The sequence below is a fragment of the Heterocephalus glaber genome, unplaced genomic scaffold (genome assembly GCF_053883595.1).
Source record: "Heterocephalus glaber isolate CG9 unplaced genomic scaffold, H.glaber_assembly_v1.0 deba00001472, whole genome shotgun sequence".
Classification (NCBI taxonomy): Eukaryota; Metazoa; Chordata; class Mammalia; order Rodentia; family Bathyergidae; genus Heterocephalus; species Heterocephalus glaber.
In genome coordinates this window covers 69550460-69564092 of record NW_028258315.1, presented here as the reverse complement: position 1 = coordinate 69564092, position 13633 = coordinate 69550460, and the positions used below count along the sequence as shown (strand labels likewise).

Sequence of the window (13633 nt, the reverse complement as noted above, 5' to 3'; positions counted from 1 at the left end):
ACTGAGCTAAATCCCTGGCTCTAGCCCTTATTATCTATATTTAATTTTTCCACTTTTGTTAGAGATATGCATACAGAGACATTTCACTTTTTTCTTGATTATAAGAAAATGAGGCTAGGGATGTAGTTAAATGATAGAGTGCTTGCCTAGTATTATGCATGAGGTCCTGGATTTGGTCCCCAGCACCACAAAAAGGAAATGACCAGGCATGGTGGTGCACACCTATAATCACAGTTACTCAGGAAGCTGAATCAGAAGGGTTTCAAGTTTGAGACCAGCCTGGGACTTAGTGAGATCTTGTCTTAAAATTTTTAAAGGGCTGTCCTGGTTTCAATACCATGTATAAGAAAGAGAGACAGACAGACGGGCAAACACAGAGAGACAGAGACACTACGCAAAAGTGATGCCAAAGGGCAGTTGACACTCAGCTGCATTGTCAGGGGTTTATCCTGGGAGTGCTGGGGTCAATGGTAAAATAGAGAATGCATTTCCTCCCTAAAGAAGAAGGCATCACTTAGCTCCAGACAATTATTGCCAATTAGGAATTCAAGCCCAGTATTGACAGACCTCTTTCCCAGGATGCCAAGAGTCTACATTTTACTCAAGTAAAATTTCTCACTTTTTAAATGTCATCAACTGATTAGGATGGACTAACTAGGCTATAGTAACCAGTCCCAAACTATCATTGTTTTAGCCCAGCATACAGAGTGTGATATAGGACAGCAGGGCTTTCCTCCAACTGGCAACTCAGAGAACTTTGTCCTGTGATGCTGCCACTTCCACATGTACTTTCCAAGGTTACCATTGCAGGGAAAAATATACCAGCTTTTAAGTGCATTGGCCAGGAAATGACACGTGTAGTTCCTGTTGATCATCAGTTGACTTCATAGATCCTCACATGGGTCTTGAGTGGGATATAAGATTCTGACTTTCTAATCCATCAAGTGTTTCTGGTACTACTTGTCCATGGGCCACATTTTGAGTACACATAAGGTTTAGATAATCAAGTCCTGGATTTGCCACTAATAATATGGTCTTTCACATCTACTTCCCAGCTTTGTTTGTTTGTTTGTTTTTTGAGATAGGGTCTCTTTGTGTAACCCATGCTGGCCTTGAATTTGGGGTGATCCTCCTGCCTCGGCCACTGGAGTGCTGAGATTACAGGCATGAACAACTATGCCTGGCTTACTTCCTAGTTCTAATACTGAGTTTCCTCACCTACAAACTAAGATGCATTTGAAGGTCTCTTCCCATTCTAACTCAAGGACCCTGTTACCACACACAGGCAGTCCTTCCTCTCATTTTTTCATTTCTTCATTCACCATCTTTATATACAAATCATATGCAAGACACCAGGTATAGAAGATTGAGTCATTACTGCATACGCTCAGAGTTGGGCAAAGCATGAACAATAAAAGCTGTCCCAGAGGTACATGTACAGACAGAAATAGCTGAGTAAGTCGGCTGCCTCGTTGAGCTGTTATCCTTAGGTTGGATGACCATAAAATGTATTCCAAAGTAAGCCACTATTGAAGAAAGTGAAAGGATATGCTATTGATAGGCTGGGCATAAACCAGGACAGTCCTTTTCTTAGGGCCCCACAAAGCCCCAGTGCCTTCTAAACTCTTTAATTCTTTACAATTTTATTAGAATTCTTTTTAAAAAACAAATTTTATTGTGTATGGTATTTGAGATGTACATCTTGATATGGATGCAGAGATAGTAAATTGCTTACTATGATGAATCAGATTAACATATCTATCATCTCAGTTCCTTTTTTTTTGTACCGGGGATCAAACTCAGGACCTTGGGCTTGTGAGGCAGGCACCAAAACCACTGAGCTAAATCCCCGACCCATCTCAGTAACTTTTTGTGGTAAGAATAGCTAAAATCTATTTAACAAAAATCTCTAATACAATATAGATTGAGTAACTATATTCCTCATTTTGTAATTAGAACTTCAGACTTGTTCATCCTACATCCTTCCATATTTTCTAATCCTCTCTTTATTTTTCCCACTCTTCACCATTTTCCTGCCCTCCTGTGCACAAACATCTGACTCCATTACACTGAAAGCCCATCACAGAAGAATAGTGATTTGCTTTGGCAAGTCGAAGAGAGCACAAGTCATTGCATAATCCCTTCTCACATTCAGAGTTCCTGAGCAGCTGCTCTGAAGGTGGATGAAAATAACCCACCATTTCAGTTTTTATAACCCATTCAGGAATGAGCATATATTTTTAAGGCACAATAATATAAAAGCTCTCTCTTGCCTGCAGGGAAATGTCTTCAATGCTTGAGGAAAATGAAGTGGGTTATCTTTTCTTTTCCGGCCAGTGTCCAAAATGAGTTATTTCTTTGTAGTAACAGGAAATGATTCACTGCTTACTTCCACCAAGGATTTTAACTTTAACTGGTGTTAAACTCACTCAATTTAGAGACTTTCAAACATTGGAATTAGGGCATAGTCCCACTTCAGGGCCCTTGTTCATTAAGATAAAATTAAAATTCCTAATTGGAGATAAAGGTGATGTCCCTTGTTCCAGATGATTCAGAGCATCATCAAATACCCAAGGGATGGGGTCCTCTTAGTTTGTATTCCCCAAAACATATTCTGAGGCAAGGATTTTGGTGCAAGTAGTTCATTCAGGACCACAGTGAGAGTGGGTAAGGGAGACAGGAAGGAGGAAAACCAAGAAAATATATGCTAACAAGCAAATTTCTGTTGTCAGTAACTGAAGCTTATTCCTACAAGGAACTCTTAGAGAATTTTCTGGAACATGCTTTGAAACTGCCCCAATGAAAGTTAGGAGAGCTGGGTATTTATACACCTACTCCTGTCTCTCAGTGATTGAGGGCTGCTCCTGGGCCATTAACTATCTGATACACTCCAGCCTACTCTGGAGTAAATTGAACAAGCCCACCCTAAGGTCCAGTATGTCCTAAGACAGAGAGACATAAGAAGCCCTCCAGGTGGGCAAAGAACAGGGTGAGGCACTGACAACATCTGCTGTAAGGATCAGAATCAGACTCATAAATGAACCGTGTATTCCTCCCATAGATAGTATCATCTTTCGAAAAACCATTTTGCCTTGCAGGTTCTGTTTGGCTTTAAGTAAAGTAGCAAAAATAGCTATTGCTATTATTGACTGTGAAGTAAAAGCAACTCAGATTGGAAACCCTCACCATTTAGTTTCCATCCCCCAACTGCTATTGTACTCAGAGTAAATGAGGTCACCCTCTCTCTGTAGAGTCAGCACAGCGGAGGCAGATGACACCATTGACACTCAGATGGAAAGAGAGGCAGCAGCATTTGCAAGGCCCAGCAAAGAACAAGAGCTCAGGCTCCATCATCACATCGAGCCAATACAGGTAACAATGTTAATTACCTGTGACAGTCTTGGCAGTCAAATCTAGTGAATAAAAGACATCCAGCACCATGCTGAGTGCCCATGGTAGAGCTCTTGCAGACAAAAAGGACGAAATATTTACTGTTTTAATTCTTCTGAAAAGAAAAAAATATTTGTTTTCTTTTTGTTTATAAAAGTAATACATATTTCATTGAGCATGATAGTGCATGCCTGTCATCCCAGCTACTTAGGAGGCTGAGGCAGGAGGATTGCAAGTTGGGCCTAGCCTGGCAACTTAGCAAGACCCTGTCTCAAAATAAAAAAATAAAAAGGGGTAGGGTGGTAGCTCAGTGAGAAGGACCTGGGTTCAGTCCCCAATACCAAAAGGAGGGGGAGTGGTTGCTGATGTAGCTCAATAGTAGAGTGCTTGCCTAGCATGTACAAACCCCTGAGTTCAATCCCCAATGCTAATAATAATAATAATAATAATAATAATAATACATATTTCTGGTACCTATAAAAACAAAATATAAAGCCGAGGAAAGTTGTAGTTTTATTTTGTGATCTTTAATAAATATATAAATGAAATATATGAAATTTTAAACATATAAATAAATTTCAGATTCTTTAAATTGTAATCATATATTAGAATAAGTTGGGATCTTTTATATATATGCTTTTGTATCCTGTTTTCCATATAGCATACATTGACTACATGATTCTGTATGTCATTGAAAATTCTTTGAATTATTTCAATGATCTTAATTATATTCCATTGCCTGAATATGTCATAAAAATTGGGTGGTTATTGTTGTTTGTTTGTTTGTTGCTATACTGGGGATTGAACTCAGGGGTTTTGTACTGATCTGCATCCCCAGCCCTTTTTATTTTTTTATTTTAAGACAGGGCTGGGCTCAAACTTGCAATCCTCCTGCCTCAGCCTCCCAGAGTGCTGAGATAACAGGTGTGCATCACCACACCCAGCCTCCCATTGGCTCTTCTTCTATGAATTTCCATAGAATTATAATAGCTGTGGTAAATTATTTTCTGTTGAGCACTAGATATCTGGGTATTTCCTTGGGGTGTACTTTCAGGATTGGGATTACAGAGTCAAAAGATACTAAATCCAGAAAGTCTGGGGCCTCAAAAATAACTGTACTTCCTACCAATGGTCTTCAGTGGAAATCTGTGACATACAGAGATGACTTTCCTTGCTGGCAAGCCAGGCCTTCCAACACACAGGATCAGAATCCTTGAGCTAGCAGAAACCCTGAAGATGATCTCCTCCTACATTCTCTTTGTTTTTCAGATAAGGAAACTGACTCTCAAAAAGGTTAAGTCACTTGCCATTTTTGGCAATTATCTACCACTTCTCCTGGGCACACATACAAACCCTTGACAAGCCTCTCTGAGATCAGTACCAATGGGCCAGACTTGGCCAGGCTGTCTGACTCCAGGCTTGGGTTGTTTTTAGAAATTGAATTGCATCATGACACAGAAGACAGACTGGCCAGACAGCCAACGGCCCAGCTAGAAGGGAAGCTAAGTTCTTTTGATTCTTAGGAGCCTGAAAGCAAACCTCCTTCCACATTAGCTGACTACACATAGTAAGAGACTATCTCTTCCTACATTTGGAAGAACCATGAGGTTTGGTTGCGTGCTTAGGAGCAAAAATAAACCTCCAGGGAGAGCACAAGTCCTATAGGTCAGACTGAATCAAGACAAGCCACACTGAGAAAGGCAAAGTGCTTTGGAAGAGTGGCTAGTTCTGGGCCAGGGATTTAGCTTAGTGGTGCCACCACCTGCCCTGAAAGCTCAAGGTCCCAAGTTCCATCCCAGGTACCAAAAAAAAAAAAAAAAAAAAAAAAAAAAAACCAGTTAAGAGTGGCTAGTTCTTTCTGTATTTGTTGAACAAAGACTTGGTGTACTAGGTATGGGATGTATTTTGCCAACATTGTCAGGGTTCTGCTCATATTTTCTCAGCATTACTATTCCCAAATATAGACCACTTCCTATTGCGAGCACCTAAGAAGTTTTTCCTGAGCACTTGCTCAGGCCCGTCAGGGCAGGAAGACTAGAAGTACAGGAAAATGTCATGCCTTCAACCAATGAACAATGGGAGTTGGTATTAAAATGTCTCATGTTATTGCCCCTCAAACAGGGCACCTTCAATTTGTTGTTCTCACAGAGGTCTCCATTGGGAGTGGGCCCCAGACGCTCACAATAGTGACCTGCTCATTAACACGCCCTGCTTTAGTTCCTTTCCCTTCCCTGTCTGACCTTCCTACTCTTCTACCCATTCTTCCTGGCATCACCCCAACTCAAGTCCTTGTCAGCCAGGTGTGGTGGCATGCACGTGATATCCCAGCTACTCAAGAGGCTGAGGTAGGAGAATCCCAAGTGTAAGACTAGCCTGGGCAACGAGCAAGGTGCTGTCTCAAAACACAAATTAAAAAGTTTGGAGATTTAGCTCAGTGTGAAGGTCCTGTGTTCAAACTCCAAACACTAGAACAAAGAGTGGAGGAAGATGGGCAAGGAGAGGAAGAGGTGAGGAAAATCCTTGTCTGGGTCTGCTTCTGGTAGAACCCAACCTAAGACAATATGGCCCTTTGAAGAGTAATTGTTGGAAAGCCTGATATGAGAAATCAGTTAGTGTAGTAAACACAAATTGACATTTATGCTGGAATTAACAGACAACCACATTAAAGCTACCACTGTAGCTGTACTCCATATGTTCACAAACTAGAAAAAAGGTTGAAGTGTTAAGGAGAATTATGGGGGATATTTTTAAAGTACATTAGACACTTTACAGATAAAATAAAAGAGAGAAGTGTCCTGGGATAAACACAGGTGATGGCTGCAGTAAAAAAAATCCTAGGCTGACTGACAGAAGCCAAATTATAGTAGTTATAATTTGGTTCAGATTCATAAAACAGGAAAATTAGCAGTAGTTTAAACAAGAAGCTACAGTAATTCTTCTTTCATACTGGCATGTCTAATCTGCAGCCCACAGAGGGCTTGCTCTCTTTTAAAATGTTATAACAAGTATGAAAAAGGAAAGTTGTGCTACCTATATACATTATCTATGTTATATATTTTATATGTGACCCAAAACAGTTCCTTTTCACTCAGCACAGCCCAGGCAAGCCAAAAGGTTGGACATGTCTGATTATTGTAAAAGAACTGAGGAGGCAGGCAGCACAAAGCGGGAAGGGCAGTGCCACCGAGCCATCAGGGATTGGGTTTTCTCTTTCAGTCCTATAATTCTTGCTATTACTTTCATCCTCAAAGTCATCTCATGATCCAAGGTGGCAACTAGAGCTCCAGCCATTACATACACATTCCAGGCAGAAAGAAGTATGAACAGGTGTGCAGAAAATGACCCCTCTTTGACGTCAACTCTATTGAAACAGTCATCCTGGAAATCTCACAGAACCCTTTCATTTAGATCCCCTTATCTTAAACTTTTTCATGTGGCAGCCCAATTTACAAAAGAGACTTAGAAATATTCTTCTTTTGTTGTGTGCGTTGCTAAAATCAGAGTCATGTTACTAAGGGGGAAGACAGAATGGCTGTTGGGCCAGGTCACCAACAATCTGCCTTAGTGAGAAAGATTAAAAGGTTAGAGATGCCTGGTACAGAGGGCTGGAGTGAGAAAGCCAGGAAACAGAGGCTAGTTGGATTTCTTTTTTTAGAACTGCTGAACCAATTAGTTCTGTACTTTACGCCTTCCTTACACACTCAGAACACAGGCAATTCAAACAAAAAAAATGTTTTAAACATGGTATCCATTATCTACAGCTTCATATCAAACTGCTCCAGACTTTTGTAGCCTAAAATAACAGCACATTATTTTTCATGATTGTGCATTGGCTAGGCTCACCTCTGTGGCCCTACATCTCATCTGGAGTTACTTATGCTACTACAGTACACTGGCAACTTGTTCGGGGATAAAGGGTCCAATATGGCCTGGCACTTCACTAATGGCTGTCAGCTTGTCCCTCTCCATAGTCTTTTATCAATCAGTGGGCACATTGCAAGAAGGGAAAGGTGGAAACTACAAAATTTCTCAAGACAAGGCCCTAGACCAATGATGGTGAAGCTTCTAGAGACCAAGTGTCAAACTGCAACCCAAAACCCACTTATTTATCACAAAGTGCCAACCCTGCAATTAGATCTGAATACTGAGGTTTTAGTTTAGAAAAAACAACTCTACATTAACATCTTTTGTCTTCAAAGAAAAACACAGGGCTGAGGATTTAGCTCAGTGGCTCTGCCCCTGCCTCTCATGCAAGGTCCTGAGTTCAATCCCCAGTACCTGAAAAAGAAAGAAAGAAAAACAGAGTAACTCTTGTACCATAGGTTCACCATCAGTGCTATAGAACATGCAAATCACTTTTGCTGCATTCATATAACCAAAGCAAGTACCAAGCCTCGGCCAGGTATGGGAACTAGACTTCACCTTTGGTAGGGAGCTGCAAACCCACATTGTAAAAGAAGACTGGAGGTGCCCTTCACAAAGAACTGGACCTATAACATTTACTGTAGGACACAAGGAGATAGATCTTTTGCAAAAGGGAAAGGAACCAAGAGATGGAGGAAAGAGGGAGAGAGGGGAGAAGAAGGGTATGAAAAAAGGATTAAGGTGTGTTAGGTGCATGAACCAACTCCCCACAATGAGTGTAATCACTATGTACTACAAATATGTACTAATAAAAAAATCACTTCAATGAGAAAAACACTATAGACATTTTCTAGATAAACTGCCTGGAGATAACTAGGGCTTCCGGAATCTTGGGATATTATACCCTCAAGACCTGCTGTCTTCTTGTCCATTCTAAACCAAAGTCTAGTGATATATAAACCATGCCCATATAAACTGAATCTCCAGTTAAAAGAGAGATCAAGGAGAAAGAAACCATATCTACATGTGTTACCTGAGGAAATCAGTAACAACCATCTTGAAAATCTATCCAGTCTCTTATTCTTCCGTTTACATAGTCAACAAAGTGAGGCAGAATGAAAGAAATAAAGACAGGTAGAAAAAAAGATAAGGATCCTAACTAAATTCCAAATAGTCCTAAAGATACTGTGTCTGTAAATTCAGCCTGTGTTTTTCTTCTGATACTATAAATTCATAAATTCCAAAGACTTTCACTGTCAAAGACATAGTACTATTATGTACAATATCTTTAAACTTCAAACCTATACAAACAGTTCTTATTTTACCCTAGTTTATAAAACCAGTTTTTGTTTTAGCTCACTAATTGGCAATGTGACCCTAAGAAAACAGACACTAGGGCCGAGGATTTAGCTCAGTGGTTCTGTAGCCTGCTTTCCAAGCGCAAGGTCCCAAATTCAACCCCCAGTACCAAAAAAACAAAGAAAGAAAAAACAGACACTAGGTAAATGATGAATACCTCAAAAAATAAGCATCCTTCTGCTTAATAGCATGTCCTGAATTGCTTTTCTGCAGTAAGTCATGAACCTGCCTGGAGCTAGGAATGGTGGCTCATACATTTGACCCCAGCACTCTGGGAGACCAAGGCAGAAAGATCATAAGTTCAAGACAAACCTGGGTAATTTAGCAAAACCTTGTCTCAAAATAAAAAATAAAAAGACTGGGGTTGTAGCTTAGTGACAGAGCATTTGCCTAGTATGCATGGGGCCCCAGGTTTGATCCACAGTACATCAACAGAATTCAATAGCAAATTTAGAGAAAATAAAAAAGAAGAAATGAAATCTCCCAGAAAATGGAACAAAGCCCAAGAAATAAAAAAATAGGAGAAATAATGAACACACACAAAAAACACTAGAAGTTTGACATCCAAGTACTGTAATAGGTTGGTTAAGAGAGAATGTAGACAGCAAAGGAAGGAAATGATTAAATATAGAACAATATTCCTACAAAGACATAAGTCTTTAGTTTGAAAGAGTCTTCTAAGTGCCTAGTATAAATTTTTTAGAAAAGAGACCCAGATCTTGAGGTCTAGAGGTCGCTAGATCTAGAGATCTAACATGAAACTTTAGAACATCATGGATTAAGAGAAGCCCACAAAAGCTTCCTAGGAGAGTAAGAAATAACAAGTCACCAATAAGGAACATCTGGAAATTTAGAGAAAGTTAGGAAATCAAATTTACCATTAAACCTGAAATGTCTTAGAAATTTTGCCTCCTGTACACCATTTCTGCAGAAAGATGTGTATAGGGAACAGTAGAACTCCCCAAGGGGCACTGTGAAAGAGATTCCAGGTTCTCAGCTATTTAAGCAGCCTAAATACATCTAGTTCACATTAGATCAAACCCCATTGAACTTCCAAAATAATGCCTTCAATCATGGAATAACTGCCAAACAATAGGGAAAAAAAGAAGCTAAATTATATTAGTCATGTAGTGAAGAAAGCATGTGTCTCTTCTCTCAACAACACAAAACAAAACCAATTAGAAACACCAAGAAATAAATATACAAAAAATATGAAGCAAAGAGAAATGTGGCATTATTGTGAGGAACTGATACTTTTGATAAACTGATCGCATTAATGGCCCTGTCAATGGCTGCTGTCTCCACACCATTTGGCAGGCTCCCCACCAACACCTACACTCTGGACTTGTCCATAGATCTTGAAGTAGCCAATAGCAAACCATGCAAGATGAAAGCATGAAGAAATCCTTGCAAAATTTCTACTTCCTCTTGAAGCTTTGCCACCCCTATAAGAACATAGCTTAATAAATTAGAAGGAGATGAAAACAATGGAGGAAAACTAAGCTGTCCAAGACAAAATAATCCTAGATAATCCTGGACGGACCAGGCCCTCAGCCAAATCCAGCACCAAACACAGACATGGAGGTGAATCTGTAGGAGACTAGCCACACAGGTCAGATCCACAGAACCACTCAGAGACCAGCATACTCATGAGCCATAACAAATCATTAGACCACAAAATTTGGGAGTGATCTGTTATGCCATAATAATGAACTGATAAAGGGCCAGGAATTTAGTTCAGTGGCCCCGGGCCTGCCTTGCAAGTGCAAGGTCCTGAGTTCAATCCCTGGTACAAAAAAAAAAATACCTCATAGAGAAGTAAAAGGGAATATTTGAGTTGGATGCCAAAAATATTCTTCAAATGATAAAGAGGCCATGACATTGGTCTTTATGTCAGGGAAAAGTATTTTTGCCATTCCACATGAGTCTGCAGGGGAGAATAGATACATCATCATAATAATGTAAACTCTGTTCCTTGGATTTCAACATTTACGAATAACTTAAAAATAAAACCCAAAAGATTCCATAATGGCTACAGAACAGAATGTAATTATTGTCAACCTAAGAAGTGTAAATGTCAAAGGACAGCTAAGAAAATTTAGAAGATGAGCAGCGGGCTAGAGAAGAGGCAGAGCAACACCAGTGTGTTCATCTTCACGATAAAATTAAGAACCATCATCAGAAGGTTGGTGGGGCAAACACAGAGGTTTAAATAAGTGACTGAAAATGGAAAGGTAATCGAGGGAAGATACAAAAAGTATACCAAATGAACACTGCTTGCCATCTGTTTCTTTAGCATGAGAAGTTCATTCTTATTTTTTAAATTTTAGATGTGAAATACATGCAATGGTGTGCATGAAGTGCATAATCTTAAGTGAATCTACCTAGAAAAATTATACAGCAGTGCAGCCATCCCCTAGACTGAAATGTTGAACACTGTCACCACCCCCAAAATTTCCCTCATACCCCTTACCCATCAATCCACCTCCTCTCAGAAGTAACTTCTATTCTGATAATCATTGTTCTGTTTTGCCTGTTATTGATCTTCAAGTAAATGAAAGTACATACTCTTGTTTGTTTTCTTAAACATAGTAAAATTCATTCACATTGCTGTAGCTCATTATTTTTTATTGCAGTATGACATTCTATTATATGACTATATCAGAGTTTATCCAATTTTCTTTTGATAGACTTGTGGGTTGTTTCTCATTTGCGACTATTGTAAATGAAGTAGTTGTCAACTTCCTGTATTTGTCCATTGATGTGAAGCTAATTCTTAATTCAGGCCTTTTTCACTTGCTGTTTCCTCAGCTTGGACCATGATACATCTAGATATTTGTGTAGCCAGCTCCCTTTCACCATTCAGGTCTCTGTTGCCAGATGGCGGCGGAAGAGGAGTAGGTTGGGGCTAGATCACTTAGGGGCTGGCTGGCTGGTCCCTCTCTCTTTTTATAGTCTCCCTGCCTCTCTATGTGGCTTCTCTTTTCATGCTAGTCTGAGCTTGCTCACAGCATAGCACAAGTGAACTACTTCAGGACAAGTGAACTACTTCCAAGCCAGCTGAAAATTTCAAGAGCAAATATTCTGGCAAACAAGGGAAATCTCATTGGCTTTTATGGGCTCGCCTTGAAAATCATAGTTTTGCTCTTGCTATATTCTACTGGATATAAGTAAGTCACCAACCAACCTAGATTTCAGGATAAGAAAAGTAAACTCTGGCCAGGGATTTAGCTCAGTGGTTCCATCACCTGCCTCATAAGTGCAGGGTCCCGAGTTCGATCCCTGGTACCTAAAAAAAGAAAGAGAGAAAAGTAAACTCTAGTCTTCATAGTTAAGAGGCAAATCTAGATGAGCATGTGAAATGGGAGAGATTATTGCAGCCAATGTTTGGATAATATACTCAGTCATTCTATCCTACACCTATTTTGTTTTCTCCAGAGTATTTTTTATTTTTATTTTTATTTATTTATTTATTTTTAGTACTGGGAATCAAACTCAGGATGCTTGTGAGGCAGGCGCAGTACCACTGAGCTAAATCCCCAATCCTAGAGTACTTTTTATTACTGGACATTTATCTCTTTGCTTTGATCAGCCATCTTCCTTTACTAGAACATATGTTCTAAAATGGCACAAACTCTATTATTCTCTATGAAAAAAAAAAGAAATTCTATTATTCTACATCCTGTTAGTAATACCCATTGTCTGTATGTTTTCAGCACATTTTTAAAATAAAACATTAATTTGTAGTAGGGAAGCAATAGATACCTCAAGATAATAAAGCAAATAACAAAACCATAAACACATTTTTAGAGATGTGGAATTTACCACTCAAAGATAAACCAAAAATAGTTGAGTTACTGCAGGGCACAAGATGGGGCCAGGAAAGATGGGACCAAGTATTAGTGCTTTTCTGCACTAATACTTTCTAATATTTAGATATTAAATTATGAAAAAATTTAAAAGGTAATAGTAAACTGGTTATTGTGGCTCACACCTGTAATCCTAATATTCAGGAGGCTAAGGCAAAAGGATTGTGACTTTGAGGCCAGTCTGAGCCAGTCTGAAACAATATCTCAAAAAAAAAACCAAAATAGCAAAGTCATCATAGAAAATATGGAAAAACTTGAAGATATAAAAGGATTATTTGTAATCTCACTACCTAAAGATTGCCATTGTAAATATTTTGGTCTATTTACTTTTTGTTGAAATCAGACCAGTCTATATCTTGCCTTTTCCTTTCCTTGCATTAATTGGTTTTTTGGTTTTTTTTTTTGTTTGGTACCAGAGGTGGAACTCGGGACCTGGCACTTGCGAAGCAGGGGGCAGAACCACTGAACTAAATTCCCGGTCTCCTTGCATTAATGCTTTTTAAAAAATCTTTTTTCCTTTGCATTAATTCTACTGTGAAGATTTACTCTGGGCTAGAAATGTTCCTGGCAAAGGTTAAAAACTCTCTTCCTGGGGCTGGGGATTTAGCTCACTGGCACCACGCCTGCCTTGCAAGCGCAAGGTCCTGAGTTCAATCCCCAGTACCCAAAAAAAAAAATTCTCTTCCTACTTTTCCCATTTAGAGCTCTAAGGTACATACTTATATCTTTTTTTATTTTCCTCTCTCCACCTCTGTAATCCACCCCAAATAATCCTATTTAACCCACTCTGACCCCCATTCTCATTCTCTCTTATTCAGGTATTCAGGTACTCCAGGAGCCCATCATTAACTCTTTCTCCTGAGAGCCATGGGACAGTATAGTGGGGGGGGGGGGGCGGCACTTTTTAGTGATTGCTACATAACAAACCCAAAATTCAGTGGCTTGAAATAATCAGCATTTTATTATTTTCCACAACTCCACTGGCCAGGAATGTGAACAGAGCGCAACTCCCTATTCTCTTTTCCCCTACTGGAACATACTCTCCAACATGTCTGATCCCCCAGCTGGGAGCACAGAAAGCCTGAGGAATGATGGGAGCCATTATATTGGTGTCATGTGTCTGGGGCTTAGGTTTAAACTATGGGCTGGGT

At 39.5% G+C, this 13633-nt stretch overlaps 1 long non-coding RNA gene across 1 annotated transcript in view; it reads left to right on the top strand.

Annotated features, from left to right (window-relative positions):
• Nucleotides 1-13633, top strand: part of LOC147826397 (uncharacterized) — a 111865-nt gene that overhangs the window by 21015 nt on the left and 77217 nt on the right. Inside the window, exon 2 of the long non-coding RNA XR_015439524.1 lies at nucleotides 3252-3372. This is a non-coding gene — a long non-coding RNA (uncharacterized LOC147826397). The remainder of the gene's footprint in view (nucleotides 1-3251; nucleotides 3373-13633) is intronic.